Source organism: Phyllostomus discolor, chromosome 5, assembly GCF_004126475.2.
Source record: "Phyllostomus discolor isolate MPI-MPIP mPhyDis1 chromosome 5, mPhyDis1.pri.v3, whole genome shotgun sequence".
NCBI lineage: Eukaryota > Metazoa > Chordata > Mammalia > Chiroptera > Phyllostomidae > Phyllostomus > Phyllostomus discolor.
Genome location: NC_040907.2, coordinates 80,097,330 through 80,116,666, shown reverse-complemented (window position 1 = coordinate 80,116,666; position 19,337 = coordinate 80,097,330). Strand labels below are relative to the sequence as shown.

At 44.2% G+C, this 19,337-nt stretch overlaps 1 pseudogene; it reads left to right on the top strand.

Annotated features, from left to right (window-relative positions):
* The first annotated feature begins 533 nt into the window (after window positions 1–533).
* On the top strand, window positions 534–634 carry LOC114498255 (annotated as a pseudogene).
* Window positions 635–19,337: the final 18,703 nt, after the last annotated feature.

The window sequence follows — 19,337 nt, the reverse complement described above, 5'->3', positions numbered from 1 at the left end:
TTAATTGGGTATGATTTATTTCTATTTTTCCATGTTATTCATTATTTAATTTTATTCATTATTCATGGTTTATTAACCAGCAAATGTTTAATAAGTGCCAACTGTGTATCAGGCCCTGTGTTAGGGCTATAGCAATGGTTCTCAAGCAGGGGCAATTTTGTCCCCCGGAGGCATGGGCAATGTCTGAAGACTGTTTTGACCTATCGCACTGAGGGTGGAGGCTGGGGATGATGTTAAGCATCCTACAATGCACAAGGCAGGCCTCACTGCAACGATATTCTCCAACCTGCAATGTCAATGCACTGCTCTTGGGAAATCCTGGACTAGCGGGTGCAGTTTTGCAAGAGTAAGTCCCTGCCCTCCCTGTATGACTAGGAAGGGTGACACTGTGAACTCATATTGCAGTGGATCACACAACGAAGTTGGTCCTGGCTACAATGGAAGGGCAGAAAAGATGCCATTAACTTTGCTTGGGGCTGGAATAAATTCTGGAATAAAGTCACATTGGTACTAACTGCTGAAAGCTGAGTCGGGCTTGTTTCGGCAGCGCCTATACTAAAATTGGAATGATGCAGAGATTCGCAGGGCCCTGTGCGAGGAGGACATGCAAATTCATGAAGCATTCCATAGTTTTGTACCTAAGTTTAGATAGAATAAGATGGGTAAGAAGCCATAGGGCTATCTGTGTGTGGATGGCTTTAATGCTGCATTTTTTTTAATATATTTTATTGATTATGCTATTACAGTTGTCCCATTTCCCCCCTCCTCTCCCCTCCACCCTGTACCCCCTCCCACCCACATTTCCCCCTATAGTTCATGTCCATGTGTCATATTTATGAGTTCTTTAGTTTCTACATTTCCCGTACTATTCTTGCCCTCCCCCTATCTAATTTCAACCTACATTCTATGCTACTTATTCTCTATACCTTTTCCCCCTCTCTCCTCCTCCCACCCTCCTGCTGCTAACCCTCCATGTGCCCTCCATTTCTGTGGTTCTGTTCCTGTTCTAATTGTTTACTTAGTTTCTTTTGGTTTTGCTTTAGGTGTGGTTGTTGATATTTGTGAGTTTGCTGTCCTTTTACTATACATGTCTTTTCTTTATCTTCTTTTCTTAGATAAGTCCCTTTAGCATTTCATAAAATAAGGGCTTGGTGCTGATGAACTCCTTTAACTTGACCTTATCTGAGAAGCACTTTATCTGCCCTCCATTCTAAATGAGAGCTTTGCTGGATAGAGCAATCTGGGATGTAGGTCCTTGTCTTTCATGACTTGGAATATTTCTTTCCAGCCCCTTCTTGCCTGTAAGGTCTCTTTGGAGAAATCAGCTGACAGTCTGATGGGAACTCCTTTGTAGGTGACTGTCCCCTTACCTCTTGCTGCTTCTAGGATTCTTTCCTTCGTTTTTACCTTGGCTAATGTAATTATGATGTGCCTTGGTGTGTTTCTTCTTGGGTCCAACTTCTTTGGGGCTCTCTGAGCTTCTTGGATTTCTTGGAAGACTGTTCCCTTTGCCAGATTGGGGAAGTTCTCCTTTATTATTTGTTCAAATACATGCTCAATCTGTTGCTTTTCCCCTTCCGATTCTGGTACCCCTATAATTCGGATATTGGAACGTTTAAAGGTGTCTTGGATGCTCTTAATCTTTTCCTCAATTTTTTGAATTCTTATTTCATCATGCTTTCCTGCTTGGTTGATTCTATCTTCCTTCTGGTCCACTGTATTGTTTTGAGACTCATATTCCTTCCTTTCACTATTGGCTCTCCTCCGTATGTCTTCCTGCATTTGTTTTATGGTACTCTGCATTCTTTCATCTAAATTTCGTCCAAAATCCACCAGTTCCGTGAGCTTTCTGATCACCAGTGTTTTGAACTGCGCATCTGATAGATTGGCTAATTCTTGGTCGCTCAAAAGGATGAGTCCTGGGGGACTGATTTGCTCTGTTGAAAACATGGTTGTTGTTGTTGTTGTTTTTTCCCCTTTCTTTTTTTTTTCTTTTTTCCGGCCTGGTTGCTCTTGTTACGGTGGGGGGGCGGAGCCTTAGGTGCTCACTGGGGCTGGGCACCCCGGTCACTAGATTGTGACGCTATATGTGGGGTCGGGGAGGGAGCGGGAGTGGGGCGGGAGAAAACAATGGCGGTAGTTCCGTTCTCCTGGACTCAGACCCTTGTCTGGGCTTCCGGGCCGCGAGCTCTGCCCTGGTCCACAATCGCTGCCCCTCTGGGTCTGCCAGACGCAGCTTGCGTACTCAGGGATCACCGCTGCCTTCTTGCGCGCCCGATGGCTTTTGTGCCGATTTCGCGCCAAACCTTCCCCCGACCTCCGCGCGCCGCCGACCCGAGCCAGCCCCGCGGCCGGCTCGTCTTCTCCTACCAGTCCGGATGAACGCGTCTACTTCAACTTCTTGGCTGCCCGACTTCCATTCAGATAAATCCTCTGCCGGATCTGGGTGTTATTCTGATAGTAAATTATTGTTGTAAATTATTGGTTTTCTAATCTTGGTTGTACGAGGGAGGTACGGTGCGACCACCTATTCCTCCATCTTGCCGGAAGTTAATGCTGCATTTTTAAAAAGAAAATAATAATATGGAAAAAAATAGAAAAAGATGAGTCAATGCTTACCTAGATAGGAAAAGTGGGTGAAAGAAGGGGGCTCATAATGTCAGTACTGGGGACCAGTGGGCAGTTTGGCACAGTGGAGTACATGGTAGGCAGTGAGGTGGGTCGAGGAGCAATGGCAAGAGACGAAGATGAGCCCAGGGGGGCCACATCAAGGAGGTGCTTAAGGGCCCTGCCATCTCCAGCGCAGCCCCACTGAGAAAGAAGGCCAATGTCCACACAGGTGAGGAAAGGGACTCTAGAAACGGCTGTTCATGGTCTGCTTGTGTGTAGATTTTACTTCTTCCTCTGGGCTCTGGTAATCCTGTGTCCTTTGAGTTTCTAGTAAAGTTAACAGCAAAATAAAACCCTTGCTAATAATTTATTCTAGAGATGAGAGTTGTCAGATAATCATTCAGAATTTAAAACTCATCTCAGTATTTCTTTAGATGAGGAAAATGGCAAGAAATACATAGCAGAGCTTATTAGTAACATTTTATACACTTTTTCCCCTAAATGGTTAGAACATGCCGCCCTTCCCTGCTCTTTACATCAGCATTCCTGTAGTTAAAGCTGTCTGTTTTTCAGTTCTAAACCCTAGGAGGACTTTCCCCCATGAATTTAACATGACTGGGGAAACGCCCTAGCATACGACTTTGCTACAAACTATCTGACTGTGACTAGGCTTCTTAAAGGGACAAAAAATGAATCACTGCCTTTTTGTAGCTTAAAATGTGGTTACATTTCTCCTTCACCACCAATTTCATGATTATTTATAATGGAAATAAGCCAGCTTTATAAAATGATTGCATGCAACAAATGTCCTTGAGTTCAAAACCGGAGGCTGCTGCTGCTATGGGACAGGAAAGACTGAGGAGTAGAGGGGGAGACAAGCTACCATATCGAAGCTTCTCCAAAGACCACCCCACACATTTGGCTCGATGCCCATAGGTGGGGGCTGTGTGCGACACCCCTAGGGTCATCAGTGCCTTCTGAAATGGCACGCAGGCCCAAGTCCCTGTGATGTACACCCACGACTCTCCCGAGTCTGCGGTACTCCATAAGCTCTACAAACAGCAACTGCCACTTACACAAATGAACCAATTATCGTGGGAAAGGAGAAAGTGTAAGAAGGTATGCCCCACACTCTAATCTGTGGGAGCCATGAGCCTCATGCCCACTTCAGAAATTGGTTCTAGAAAGCTTCTTCCCTCTTCATATCACTGCTGTTTGAAAGCTCTTTTTCCTTTTGAGAAAAAGCCATGCTTCCCCTTTCCCCTCTGGTATTTAACCGGAGTTCACACACAGCACTGTTAAAAAAGTAACTACAGGCCCAAAGTGATGTCACTTGTGCTAAGCCCCACATCAATAAACTAATGAAGACTTAACAGCAGTTGCAGCCTCCACCGGGAATGTCGCCCTCACTCAGTCAATCTGGACTGAACCTGGTCAGCACTAGTAAGCTACTCTGCCTGACAGACCCTGCCCATTCCTGAAGGAAGATGGTCTTGCCTGAAATAATCCACTCCTCTCTAGAAACTCTCTTTTTTCCTCCCCTTCTGCCTATAAAATTTTCCATTTTGTACAGCTCCTCTGAGCTCCTTCCTATTTGCTAGATGGAATGCTGCCCAATTCATGAATCATTGAATAAAGCCAATTAAATGTTCAAAATTACTCAGTTGCATTTTGTTTTATAACAGTACATAGGGATCTTCGTTAGGATCCCTTAGCACCAGTGTTAATAAAGGTCCAACACTAGCTACTAGGCTGTTCTAATGGCTTTACAGGAATTAACTCATTTTATCCTCGCGTGGAAGAAAAGGGGCCACATAGTAACCTGACAAGCTCAGGGGAGGCCTGCATGGCATCCTTACAAACTCAGCGACCTGAAGTAACCACAAAGGATGGTCTGAAATTAAAGCTTTAACTAAAAAGAATTCATGGCCTGTAGTCATGTCCTACGGGAGTATTTTTCTCTAAGAAAAGTCAGTCTTTGCCTTCACTGAGCCTGCCTGTTGTCTTTTTGCATCTGGCACAACATATCTGATAAACGTATCTTTGCTATAATAAAGGAATTTACTTTTGCCCAGGCGCCTCAAAGCTCAGTCACTGCACCAGAGCAGAGACCGTGAATGCCCTCATTGTTCACACACAGCACTGTTCACTTATTCACTGTTGACTGTCCACTATCCTGGACCCGCCGTGTAAAAGAAGTGTATCTATCATTTTACCTCTTTTCCAATTCCAGAGGTTTCCCTGCTTTGCTTTTCCCTGCCTCCCTAATCTGTCACCAGTGGACTTCACGTAACCCCCTTACGCCTTCTCCTTTGATTGTAATGTGTAGAGTAAAGGGCAAAACTGCCATTTTCCAGACCATTTCTCAATCTATCAAGATTTTGCTTCCCAGCAATTGTTGCCAGTTTGACCCAAATAAACTCACAAATGCTCTCTACAGGTCTGAGTGTTTCTTGCGTTGATGCTGACACTCACCAGGGCCCAGGACTAAGGTGCTCTCAGTGGCTGTGTTTATAGATGAGGGCCTCAAGCACAGAAAAATGACGTGACTTCTCAAAATCTCAGAGCTAGAAAGAGGGAGAGCTAGGGGTCAAACTGTGACATTGAGATTTATAATAAGACCTATGTATTTGATCTTTGTCCCTGTTTTTGTCGCAGAGCTCCTAAAACCCTTGGAATTGTCTAAGTGATGAGAGTAGTAAAGGCATCTTTTGTTACCTTAATGAGCAACTGTGGACAGAACCCAAGGATGGGGGCTGGTGCCGGGAGAACCAACCACTGATTAGATGGTTGAAACTTTCAGCTCCACCTCCAACTTCCAGGGAGAACAGAGGGGCCGAAGGTTGAATTAATAGTTCATCAATCATGTCTATGTAATGAAGCTCCCACGAATCCCTACTGGGGGGGGGTTCGACACATGGAGGTGCTGGGAGAGTGGCACCCTCAGAGAACATGGGGGCTCCGTGCCCTACCCCTGTGTCTTGCTCTAGGCATCTCTTCCACCTGGCTGTCCTTGAGTTAGATCCTTTTATAATGAACCAGAAATCTAGTAGGTAAAACGTTCCTTGGAGTTCTGTGAGCCACTCTAGCAAATTAATTGAACCCGATGAAGGGGTTATGGGAACTTTTGGTTTATAGCCAGTCAGTCAAAGCATAGGTAACAACAGCCTGGGCTTGGACTGGCATCTGAAGTTGGGGGTGGGGAGAGGGGCAGCCTTGTAGCAGTGACCCCTTAATCCGTGGGATCTGATGCTCTCTCTGGGTAGATGGTGTCTGAGAATTGCTTGGTGGTTGTTTGGAAAGCCCCCCTGCCATGCCCCCGCCTCCCGCACCCACGTTGGAATTGGTGCCAGAACTAATTTACAAAAGCAGGCCAGTGGAGCTCTTAAGCCCCACCAAATGCTGCTTCAAAATCACACGTTGTCTTCAGATGGTTTCATGCAGAGCATCTGAAGAGACAGAACAGCAAAAAAAACTGTTTTGTTTGTTTTCTTAACGAGTGTGACTAACAACTCAAATTCTCTCTACTAGGGCCCTTGAATTGGAGGGTACAACCATTGACTGCAATGATCCCCACTATTTATGGCTCTTACAGTTCCCTTTTGAAGCAGCTCAATTCCACCCCATGAAGCAATTTTAAAACAGTACCTTTTTTTAACTACCATGTGTCTTTCAGAGAGGAAAAAACCTTAAGCAAACAATGAGAAGGTATACCGGTTCAGCCAAATGGGATTAGGATTCTGGACTTTCCATCACTATGTTTGACTGAAATGATGATTTCAAATACAACTGAAGGACTTAAGTCTTGGCAAGACTTAGTACTTTCAAAGCATCAGTGTTAATACCCATTTCTTTGCCAGTCCTCCTAAACTTTCCATTACCAACCCCTGGGGGGAGAAAAAGCCTGGGCTGGTTAGGCCTTCCAATGGTGGGGGAGGGGGATGCATATGCATGGAATCCTCCTTGTGTAGCCAGTACAGTGGACCCCCCCAAGGTCAGCCCTGTGCCAAGCCCACACCCACCGGGAAGTAGCCCAAAATTCTACCTCCACACAGCATTTCTGAGAAATGGACACTTCACTCAAGACTTTGAGGGAAGATGGGGAGTCACATTATACACAGTATTTGGCAAAAATGTCTAAAAACCCCCATGCAAGCAACTCCACTAAACAGAGAAGATGGAAATGAGCCCATAAATATAGGGAAGGAAAGTGTGAAAGATAAAGGACAAGGGAATGGAAATTGTTTTTCTTTTCTTCTTTAAATTCAAGGGAACCAAATATCTTTGTTAGCTGAGTTAGCAAAGGGGAGTCAGCTGGGGAATGATAGAGAAATAAACTTGTGAAATTGAAGTATTTGCTTCTTTTCTTCTCATTAGGGCTCTGTAATACTTATGAATCATGAGTGTAAACTGCAATATCAGGAGAGTGAAGGTGGTGGAATTCATTCCTTCCCAAAACTTGTCTGATCACCCTTATACACTTTGTCAAGAGAAGACACAAGCTACACCTCTTTATACAGGCACACTTCATTTTGTTGTGCTTCACTTCAATGCACTTCACTGATGTTGCCTTTTTTAAAAAAACAAATTGAGGACAAGGCACTCCATTAAGAAAAAGATTACGACTTGCTTTATTGCGATCTTCACTTTATTGCAGTGATCAGGACCCAAACTCACAGTCTCTCCGAGGTATGCCTGTAGAAAACTTTCACTGAGGTTTGGTGCAAGAAATCATTAAGCATTATTGATAAATCTTAAGCTTTCCAGGTCTCGAGTTGCTCCTCTACAGCTATAAAAGGATGAAGCTGTGAACCTCTCAGAGCCTCAATTTACTGCCTTTGAACTTCAATGTCAGTGGCTTGGAAAAGATCACATTTTTTGTTACCTGAAAACACCTGAGAGGGCACAAAGCCCTCTGTATTTTAAGGGAAACCTAAGTCTCTTCTTGTCCCAATCCCACTAGGTGCCAGCCACCAGCTCCAGTGCCACCCCAAGTATCTCCCTGCACCCAGACAATGCGTCCAGCTGACACATGGCCATCCACAAATGCATCTGCTTAGAGCACTTCCCACACCAAACATACAATAACTCCCCCTGCCTGCAGAGCTCAGTGAAAATTCTTCATCACTTGGCCTCTCCCTCCATACATTTCCAGACCAGGTTCCTGTTCCACCTGCCATCCTGTTACAGAACAACAAGAGGGGGCCTAGGCAATATACTATTACCAGAAAGGAACCCCTCAGGTTCATTATGTCCTCTGCCAAAGGAAAGATGTCTCTCAATGCCAGAGATTCATGAAAAGTAAAGGAAATGTTTATTTAATGCTACACAAACTTAAAGTAGTGACCTAATGTCTTCATCAAAATCCCAAAGTCCCTTAAAACACCCCCAAACATGCACAGTCCTTCCTTCCCCCTTTGCCCATTCTGGGGTACCGTATCTCAGGAAAAGAAATAGAAGTCCATGGCTCAGGCAGCCCCCAGTTCTTCCCAGTAATCCATCTCGACTGGTAGGCCTTCCTCGGTTCCTGGCACCATCAGCTGTGTCACCAGGATCTCTGCTAAAGCCAGCGACATTCCCCCTTCTAAAGCTGCGGGGGTCCCCACTCTGGCAAAGCCTCAAGGTTCTCTCTCCACTGCCCCAGCCGAGTGGTCCTCTCTGCACAATGGCTGCGGGAGTCCCCACCCTGTTAAAGACCAAGCGGTTCTCCCCTGCACTGGCTGTGGTCCTCTCTGCACTGCCATAGCCATGTGGCCCTCTTGGCACAATGGCTATGGGAGTTTCCACTCAGTCAAAACCATGTTGTTCTCTCCCTCATCTGCCCCAGCCACATCTGGGTTTAAATGCCCACACCAATCTTCCTCTGCAGCCCTATTTCCAACTCCTTCCACAATCGGCTACACTTGCCAGCACTCTCATGTCCTCCCAGCTTTACTGGGCTGCCATCGTGAGTCTGGGCAGGCGTGGCCCCATGTCATGGAGCCAGTCTTCTTCAAGCTCCCACTCAGGCACTGTAACTCAGGGGACCTGACCCCCAGTTACATCTTAGAGGGAAGTTACTTCCATTCCCCTGGCTCAGAGCATGGCCGCAACTATTTAACATATCTATGTAACCAGTCAAAGGTTATAGATATGTTAAATGACCATGCCAGAGGTTAGCTGCAAAGCTGTTGCTATGTAGAACAGCTCTCAATGGCCCTGCTCCATTTGTCCCTTCCCCCAGCTCACACATGTTGGGGAAAGAGTGAGGACATCTTAATATTTCCTGGACACCCTGAGTTCTGGACCCCATTCCAAATCCCTATTTGGGGTCCCTCCTCTTAGCTGCACCCTGTTACAATCCCACCCACTGTTGAGGCTGGAGTAGGCTAGTCACTACCTCTGAATGTGCTTTTACCTGCTCTCACCACTCCTGGGCCTTTGCTGAAATGGTCCACAGTAGGGAGACTTTTTGCCTTCCCTCCTTACACTGTGGCTGTATTCATCTGGCCCAATCTTTCTTTAGGGTCCAGTTTAAGTCTCACCACTTGTACAAATTCTTCCACAAATCTCCGCTCCTCTGTTGAAATGAATTTCTTCCTCCATTATTGATGCGTGGGTCACCAGGCAGCAGTGATCATGGAACGCTGTGGATGGCTCGTCGAAAACACGCGAGAAAAAACATGCACAGAGACAGACTAGTTTCTGTGGAGAAGTAGGGACGAAATGGCCACCCCCTCTAGTGGGGAGCGCGCTGATTTAGCATCCATACCTGCTTTTATTGGGCTCATTTTGCATAATAATTCAAGTACAGTACTCATTATGAGGAAGTAAGGAAACATAGAAAACAAGGAAGTCTGAGGGTCTACTTTGATTCAGGGTCAAAGAGCTGTAAGACTTTGAGGAACAAACTAACTTCCTCCTTGAACCCTTCTCATTCTACTGAGAGCATTCTAAACAAAGAAGGTTTCACAGTAATTTACATATTCTTTCTTAGGCCTGATCACCCAGGGAATCCGCCCTTTTCAGCACAGAGCTGCACCACCCTGTCATTGTTTCAGGCTTAGGCGGAGCACGGGAACTAAGGCAACCAAGAGATAAGGAGATTTTCTCCCAGACGAGGAGAACTCAGGCTATGTCAAAGCTGAGGAGTGTGGGTCCATCACCCCCTTTTGCTGCAGCTCCCAAAGTCCTTCTTTTGGGAGGCCTCCCACGTGATCGTGCCTGTCTTAGATCGTTCCCCCCCGTGGGGAATCTTACCCATCTTTGGCTAACCGACCAAGCTTTGGGGTTCAGTTATGAATGAAGCAGCAAAAGCAGCATCCCTGCCAGGGAGATAAGCTTTTGTCTCCTTGCTGGCTTGTGGTCCCAAGGGCGTTCCCTTAGCCTTAGCCTAGGCAGGGGATTCAGCTTCTGATACCAGTCAGGGCGGTTCCCAACACATTATAATCCTAGAGTACTTTACAGCAACACATAGCATCAGAGGGTATTTGTTTGTTTGTTTCTTTCTTTTTAATACATATTCTTAGATTACAATAATTGCTGCATAGCACTTATCATTACCTACCATACTATACATTGACTTCTTTATTTCTTTGTTGTCTGTCTCCCCCACCAGAACATGCAGGGATTTTGTTTTGTTTATTGCTGCATCCCCCACGCCTAGAACGGTGCCTAGCAAAGAGTAGGTACTCAACAAATATTTGTTGAATGACTCATGGGAGTCCAGAGGTCCCGCCCAGACTGTCCTACTCATCTTTCCACACTAGAGAGGAGCTGGCAAAGTGCTTTGCACGTACTTCTTGAATCCAGCCGGAGTGAAGAGCCAGCCACCTGGAGCTGGCTGAGTGTATCTCCTCTGCTTTGAAAAGATGCGAATTTCACTGCAATTATACAGCTGTGGTGTTGTGAGGATGGCAGACACTGTGGAGGGTGAGACTTTCATTGGAAAATGCTAGGTTAAACTTACAGGCAACTCTAATTGCTAGATCTAGTTAGGAAGAGGAAATCAGTTCAATTAAGATTCCTTCATGCAAGAAAACCAACTAAGAAGCTGTTGGGTAAAATTTTTCGTTCCTCACTCACTTCAATCAGCTTCCTCGGAGAAGGCAGCAAGAGAGCAGGACTTAGCAAGTGTTTTGTTGGGCCAGGAGCTGTGCTCCCATGACTGTGGAAACCAAAAAGAAAGAAAAACCTGGTTTTCGGCCACTAAGTTCCTCTTTGGCATATGTTTGAGAGGAAGCCGCCACGTTGTCTCATGAGATTGTAAGGATTATCGCTGCTAAAGACCAGCCTCTCAGGCTTGAATCTCTGCCAACATGCTTCCAATTTGGAGGACTAATCCTCCTAATTGAGCAAAAGCACACCCGTCCCCCACAGGGGCAAGTGTCTCAGAAGCACTGTTCAATCACCTCTATTGGAAAAGTAGTTACTTGTGTTGTCTTCAGTTGTTTCATTTAAAAAGAGATTTTTGCCCCAAATATTTTCAGTTTTTAATGTGTTTACATCATCATCTTTTGTAGCACCGTAAGTATCACAGGGCTTGCTTCCCTTTTTCTGAGAAACCCAACAAAAACATAGAAAATAAAGAAACATGATCATATGAATATCTATTGGAAATACCAAGATAAATTCCGAGAGAATTATTAGATGTAAAAAAAAACAAATCATATACATGCGCACACATGCGCACATGTGTTCAGAAGCAGAGTGGTAACATCAGTGTCAGCCTGAACCAGGTTCTAGGTGAGCTCTGTCACTTACTAACCATGTGAATGAGGGCAAGCGATGCAGACTCTCTAAACTTTCATTTGTTCATCTGTCAAATAGGGGTAAAAGTAGTACCTGTTCCCAGTTATTTTGTGGACGTCAAATGGCATAATGCTTGTATAGCACTTAGCAGTACACCTACGACATAGTAAACACTTCCTTAGTGCCAAACAATTAAATTAATATCCTGCCAGACACCTTCACACTGCTGGTCCTGACCTGCGATGTTTCTGAGACAACAACACTGTTCTCATCCCTCAGACAACTGGGTCCTGAGACTACCGTTTACAGCAGAGCTGGCTGCAACCCAAAAGGCACTGTTCAAAGTTCATGACCCATGGAGCTGTATGTTGACTATTACAATCTTCCTGCATAACAATGATTTCCTAATAGATGGAAATAAGGATCAGGAGAAAGAGGAGACTTCTTCTACTTTGCACAAAGGCACTCTACGGGCAAGCGCTGGCCCTGGGCAATTAAAGACAAGCAGTGGCGCCAGCTCCCTTGAAGAAAGCAACCCCAGTTAGATGACTGGTTTCAGCCACAGTTGGGCTCATTCATGGGGCTCTGAACACTGTAAGTATTGTTGAACGGGGCTGAAAAGCTGCTCTCACGGGACAGTCTTTAGGTTTGTAAATGTTAGCTACTGTGTTTGTTGTTCTTATTAGAGTCACTGTTTTATTTCACTGTATTATTTGTTGTGTTTAACCTCGTTCCAGAGGCCACACCTGTCTCCTACACTAGCCTGGAAGCATCAGGTATCTGCCATAATACAAATCAAAAGGCAAGCCCAGGTTAGCAGCATGCAATCTAGAAGCATTCTGGTCCTCCCTGGAGTAAGGCCCTCTGCAGACCCAGCCTCCCTCTTTAGGCTGAAAACAGGTCCTGAATCTGGACCCAGGACCTGCACTACCTCAGCCAGCTAGCTGAGAGATGACCAACAGCTTTGGCAAAAGGAAGCAAAAGGTAGTGAGTCCTGGGGAGCAAAAGGAAACAATCAGATCAACTACGGGCAGCAACCAGAGGTTGTCTTCTGCACAGCTCTCTGGGAATCATAAACAGTCAGCAGGACAAGATTGGTCATAGCTCCAGAGTGGGAGTTTCTTCCTTCTTCAACCCCCATAGCGTGCTGTTTCTGCCTCCCCCTATTGGACTTGGACATTGGAGGACTGTCCTCCTAGGAGTGTGAAAAGGGCCAAGGGTACAAGGTATGAGAACCATGACTCACTCTCTCTTGCTTGTTTATACCACAATGGTAAGTCCATGCTGGTTGATCACAAATCCATCCATCCCCTTCAATAATACACTCTTCTCTATCTTGTGTTTTACAACTCTATGCATTTGTCAAAACTCATAGACCTGCACACCACAAAAAGTGAATATTATTGTGTATAAATTAAAAATGAGAGGTTATAGCGGACACCACTGTTGCCTACTCAACACCCTTTCTCTGAAACCCCACTTCCTTACTAATAAAACTCCGATTCTATTCAGGCGTCTATCTGGCTTAGCGGAGTGCTGGACATCTTGGAGATACATCTTGATTAAGCTAAGTCAATTGATAACCTGATTCCTCTCATCATTGATTGATTTAAGAATGGCATTTGATGGGATTCTTGCCAATCAAAGAATTGAGGGTCTGGAAGCTTCAGCTCAGGTTTTGTTTTCTCTTTAAAAAGTGGCCTTAGGACATCCTTGTACCCTCTTCTTTACTGGCTTTTGGTATTGTGTGAGGATGCAATGCCTGGAGCTGGTACAGCAATCTTGTGGGTAACGGGAGCTAGCACACCTGCAGAGGACAACTGGTCACACAGGCAAAAAGAATGTAGGTCACACTGCCAGTATTGACAGCTGATCTCACAGATCCTGGAGACCGGGTCCACCCCTACCACCTTCTGACTCTCTGCTATGGGAGGTAATACTTTTTTTTAATTGTTGGAATAGGTTTATTTGGTTTTCCCATTACCTACAGCCAAAAGCATCATGAGTAAGATACTTCTGTTATCTCGAGCATAGGCCCACGAGCATAGGCACCGGTCCTATGCTGTTAGAAATGGGTCAGGCATCCTTCTGAGGGCCAAGAACTAACACACAGCAGGTGTCTGTTATACCAAGGCCAAGATACCTTGTGTGGTTTTTAGTTGCAGAAATTGTCTCTTGATTATAGGTGGACTACCTATGAAGCCACTTGTACCTAATTCAAGCAATAAAAAAAATGCTAGAAACTTAAGCCGACGATGCCTTTAAAGCTGTTGAAGTTTGTCTTGCTTTCTGTTTTATTGTTATGATTTTATGATACATTTCCTTTTTCTCCTCTCTTCCTAGGTTCTGTCCCACTGGATGCTGAACACTTCATTCTCGGCTCCTCATATGTGAAGTCTCTTACTGATTCTGCTCTCAGTGGGGCCTGCTGATGACTTTGGCTGTCTTCATCTGTCTAAAGCTTCATCTTTTTTTGCCATTTATCATCATCTAAAAACTCCATACTCTTTCTTTCCCTCATCTCCTGATCTTACATAAAATCAAGGTTGTCCACTGAGAAGTATGTTTACAATGTTTAAAAGAAATCTCTGTATCTTTTTAAAAACTTTTTCAACACCCCTTCATATTTTGTTTTCATTTCTCGTATTTTTCTCTTTATTGAATTGCTTATCATCCAGGTCACTGGAAATCTCTTTATTCCTTTTGAACTTTTTTTCAGATTCAGTATCTTTGTCCTTTATTAACTCAGGTTTGATTATCTCCTTACTAATCCAACAGAAAGGGCTCCTCCCCTGTCCTTCCAGCCCCACAATTGTAAGATAAAAATTATCTGCACTGGCATCTTTCAGACAATGTGTCAAATAGGCAATACATCAAGCAGCCAACATTTATCAGAATTCGACCTTTTTCATATATTTGTCCCTAAAATGCCTCCTGTAATAATTTATCAAGTAGATGCTCAATAACTTAAATTGTTTTGAATTAAATCAAATTGAATTTGTATAGTCACTACTAGATGACTGGCAACATGCATGAATTTGGCTGTTTTGAAACACATGGGAAAGAACATTAATGCTGGCAGCATCTTGAGATTCTAATAACTATGTTTAAGCATCCCAGAACAGTCAAGAGCTGAATATTTATGTATGACGTGGATGATTTGATTCTAGTCCATTAATTCATCTTTTGCCTGCTGACACCTCTGACATTTTTCACTCTAATATCTAAAATGTTATCATAAAATATACAGTATGTATAAATTAATTAATTAGTTAAATGCCAGGAGTTTGACCCTAATAAATAAAGGTCCTGGGTATTTTAAGGAGATTGAAACATCCAGGATTTCCTTAACCTTTGTGGAACAGGGGAGAGGAGGAAATTTGTATGAGGATACACGCAGTTTATTATTATTTTTTTTTGTAGTATGATAACATAGAGCCTTTTAATATCTAACTTTTTTTCTAACATTACTTCTTGGTTCTCACCTCTGGTAGCAACCAGATTGCCTCTCATTCAGTAGCTCATTCTTTTATTTACTCATCCAACAGTCACGTACTTATCATCCCCCGGGGGCAAGCACTATTCTGGGTGCTCACGGTTTATCAGTGAACAAAACAGAGACAACTCCTGCCCTTCTAGAACTTACATTCTAGTGAAAGAAAAAAAAACCATTAGAATGTAATAAATTCATAAACTCAAGAAGAGCTCAATATTTTTAGATAAATAAGATTAAGAGACTGCTGAGAGATGGCTTCGTTGAAGACGTGCCATTAGAAATAAGACTTTATTTTAAAAGAAGACTTCTTATTTCTAGATATTCTTTAGATATTCCCTTCTTTAGTTTTCTAACAGAAGTATCTTACAGCAAGGAATAGAAAGTCTGGAGTCTAGTGATGTCATATTGGGAAAGTCTCTTTACTTCTCTGGTGCTCACTTTTCATGAGAGCAAAATCTGAAGGCTGGATAATCATTGAGATCCTTTATAGACCTGAAATTAAAATACTTTGTTTATTAGAGCTTTATAATATTACTGTATTATAATTAATGATATTAATTATATAATAAAATATTATTAGAACTTTACAATGTTTAATGATGATAACATTAGAAAATGCTATCACTAGAATCTGTGTTCTAGAAAACACATGTAAGAATTCCTCTAGCTACTATTTCACTTTCCAACCATTAATATCTTTTTTTAATATAAGAAATCTAAGTGGTAAGTACTCTTTTTTAATGAGTTTGTCTATCAAATTGTTTTGCTTTGTAAGTTCTTTAAGGAGAAGTTGATGCAGTCCTAGCATTTCCATTAAACTAGGGAGCATGATTCAGACCTGTTGACCAGACAGACAATAACTGGGAACATAACTTGGATTGGGTTTGGATTGTCAATAAATTAAACCAGATAAAACTGAGGGTCCTTAGGACTTTGATTAAATTTAGTTTAAAATTCTATCTCTAGAAACCACCTTTCTCTCTTCTTCCCCCTGGGTAACCAGCATCCTCTGAGGCAGCAGAAGACAGTAACCTGGACCTGAAAATGGTTCAGACCTCTGGCAAGTCAATACCTTGACCCAAGTTGCGCTTCAGTTCCTGAGTCCTAAGGTGGAACAACTCCCCACCCCCCGGCTACTTTTCCATGAGACCAGATAGAGGGATGCCAGAAAGACATTAAAGTTGTCAAGACCCGAAGACATGATTCATTCCCCATACACCTCCAACCAATCCGCTCCCAGCACATCTCTGAACTCCTAATCCACAGTGTCTTGTGATTTTGCCCTATATAATCTGTGATTTACATGCCATCAAAAAGTCTGGGCTTTAGAACATTTGCTTCCCAATCTCCTGGGTGGTGCCATTCATAAAAAAAATAGACCAGTATTTCCCCATTTCATTTCTCGGTATTTAGTGTTTGGCTTTGCTAGGAGGGTTGGATGAACTCCTTCTGTTCTATAAGAAAATTGGTGACTATGAAGGCACTCAGCTGTGAGAGAGGGCTTTCTGCCCACAGTTGAGCAGGCCCACAGCAGTCTCTCCAGGTTCTGTCCAAGCAGATGCCTGGATGGATTGTTCTAGCAATGGACCTGCAATGCTTATTGCTGACCAGATGTAGCTGACCTACTGCGCTTTCAGTGAAAGAAACTGAGTACTTGGTTCAGGAGATGTCTATTGGTGAGTAACCTCATGAGTGACAACCCCAGGGACCCCTATTACTTTTGGTTCCTTGAAGGACTCATTTAACTTGGTTTGGTACTTCCCCAATTGGTTGTATTAGGGAAGGACACTGAAAGGTTACCATTAGCAGCTAGGGTTGATTAATAAAACTGTCTGTTGTTGAGTTTGTGTCTCATCTCATGGAAAGGGGGGCCAATGCCAACCACATTTCAGCAGACCTTGAAGGAGAGGGCAACGGAAGCTCGACCCAGCCTAACTCACAGTTGCTGTTCACCTCATCTTGACTACACTGAACAGACCTGTTTGTCCCCCCACGCCCTTGAGGGGATAGTCCTCAGGGTCCGAGGCACAGCAGGAAGTTTGGGCTACCCAACCCTATTGTTTTGTCTGTGTGTCTGACTTGTTGTGGGCCAGACTTTGGAAGGATATGTTTTGAAAATACAGTTTTTGAAAGAATCAAGGATTCTAGAACAGATTTGGTAAACTCAGAATGGATAACAAGGGAGAAAATTAAGAAAAACGAAGGAAGTAGTAGAAGGTCTGTGGAAAGTAATTGTGAGAAAAGATATTGTCATGGGAAATCTTATGTCCAACTCAGCCCCTCAAGGCAGCTGCCTGGGTGCATCTGACAAAACTGGGCATGTTCAGCTATGAACTGATGAAGAGAAAGAAAATGCTCTTCCCTTGCCAGATGGCATGGCTGCAACATAATTGAGGATCAGGCAAGCATTGTCCAGGAAATGGATCCTTAGATTACACTACCAACCTGTAACTTATCAGAGTAGGTTTGCTAAAAGGAAATGTAAAATTATGATACAAACAGAATAGCCAATTAGGCTAGTTCTGCCAGAGTCCCCTGAGAATGAGGATGATTTATTCTCACTCCAGTGTAATGCCGCTGCGGCTGCCTCCCACCCACCACCTTGGTGGGGATGCTGCCACAGCTCATCCCCCACAACCTCCAGTGGGAGAGGGGGCCTCTACCAGACCTGGGGATGCCCCCCTACTCCCACACTCCGAGGGGTACTAGATTTGGTCAGAAATTTCCTCCAATCCAGGCAGGGAAATTCCCATTTAGACAAGTGCCAATAGGAAGACCTCATGTCCATGGACAACCAGCAGAGATGGTCTGGATGTTTACTCCTTGTATCATGTTAGACCTTTTAAATTGGAAGAATAATATGCCTGAATATCTGGTTCCACTTTTAGGACTAGGCTTATTAACTGAACTGAATGCTAAAATAACCTTTGCCCCTGGCTGTTTGAACAGTGAGGTGCCTGTGGATGAAGCTTGTGCCATCAGCATTCTAAAAGTAACTCCAGAAATATGGGCCAAGGGCAGACCTGGAAAGGCAAAAGTGGACACTGCGACCCAAATAACAATTTCCAGCAGGAGCAACCACCCCCCCCATCTAAAACAGTATCCTCTAAAAGAACAAGCTAAGAGGGAAGTGCAACCATTGCTGGCAGCTTTCACAGAGCACCAGCTTACTGGGCCTTGACATTCACCATGCAATACTCCTGTCAGACTGGTGCAGAAACCAGGCACTAATGAACACGGTTTGCCCGGGACATGGGGGCCATTGGCCAGAGAATAAAAGACCTCCACCTGTGTTCCCTAATCCCTGAACCTTGCTGACCACCTTGTTAAGGAAGAAATTCTGTTGGATTACTGTGCTGAATTTAAAAGATGCCTCCTTTTGCATTTTTCTCAGTCCTGAGTCTCAGTAACTGTTTGCATTTGAATGAGAGGACCCAGTCTCTAAAGTTCAACAACAGTACTACGACCTGTTCTCCCCCTGGGACTCAAACACCCCCCATCCTGTGTGGAGAGACTTTAAGCAGAGATTTAAGGGAGCTGTGGCTAGATAATGGGACAATGGTCCAGTATGTTGATGATATTCTCATCGCCAGTCTCAGCAAAGAGGCTTCCGTCAAAAATACCATTCTAACCTTGAACTTCCTGCCTGAATGAGGCTGTAAAGCTTCCCAAAAGAAAGCCCAAATATCCAAGCCCTCTGAGAAATATTGGGGATTTGACTCATCTCAAGGACAAAGGAACTTGCTCCCAAGCAGGAGAGAAGCTCTAGCGAGGGCAGCAATGCCCACCACCCGTCCACAGCTAAAGGCATTTCTCGGAAAGGCTGGATTTTATAGGATCTGGATTCCAAACTTTAGTTTGATTGAAAAACTAAATGGAGCAGATCAAGAGCCTTTGATCTGGACTGGGGAATGCCAAAAGGCCTTCCTGGCTATTAAGGAAAAATTACTGACAGCCCCAGCCCTAAGCCTCCCAGACTTAAGAAAGCTGCCTGACTGTCTGATGTGTTTGTACATGAAGGACAAGGAATGGCTCTTGACCCAGAATCTAGGAAATATTAAAAGGCCAGTGGACAACTCCTCACAATAGCTGGTCATGGTGGCTCAGGGAAGGCCAGTTTGTCTGAGGACCACAGCATGAGGCTGAGAATTGCCCCTGGGAGTGCCCACCACCGTATGTACTCTGCACTGCATTGCCCTCACCAGAGCAAAAGGGAGGATACTGGCTGACCTCTGGTCAGCTGGGAAAATACCAGGCTCTCCTTTCAGACAGTCTTAATGTCATTCTCAAGAATATTTTAACTCTAAATCCAGCCTCCTTGCTTCCCTCTGAGGCAGAGGGACTGAAACATGATTGTATCCAAATAACTGAACAAGTGTCCTCTAGCCAAACAGACCCGATTGACTTGCTGCCAAAGAATCCTGATCTCCAGATGTCCGCTGATGGAAGCAGCTTCATGGACACGGGAAATTGGAAAGCAGGATATGCCGTGGTCACTCTT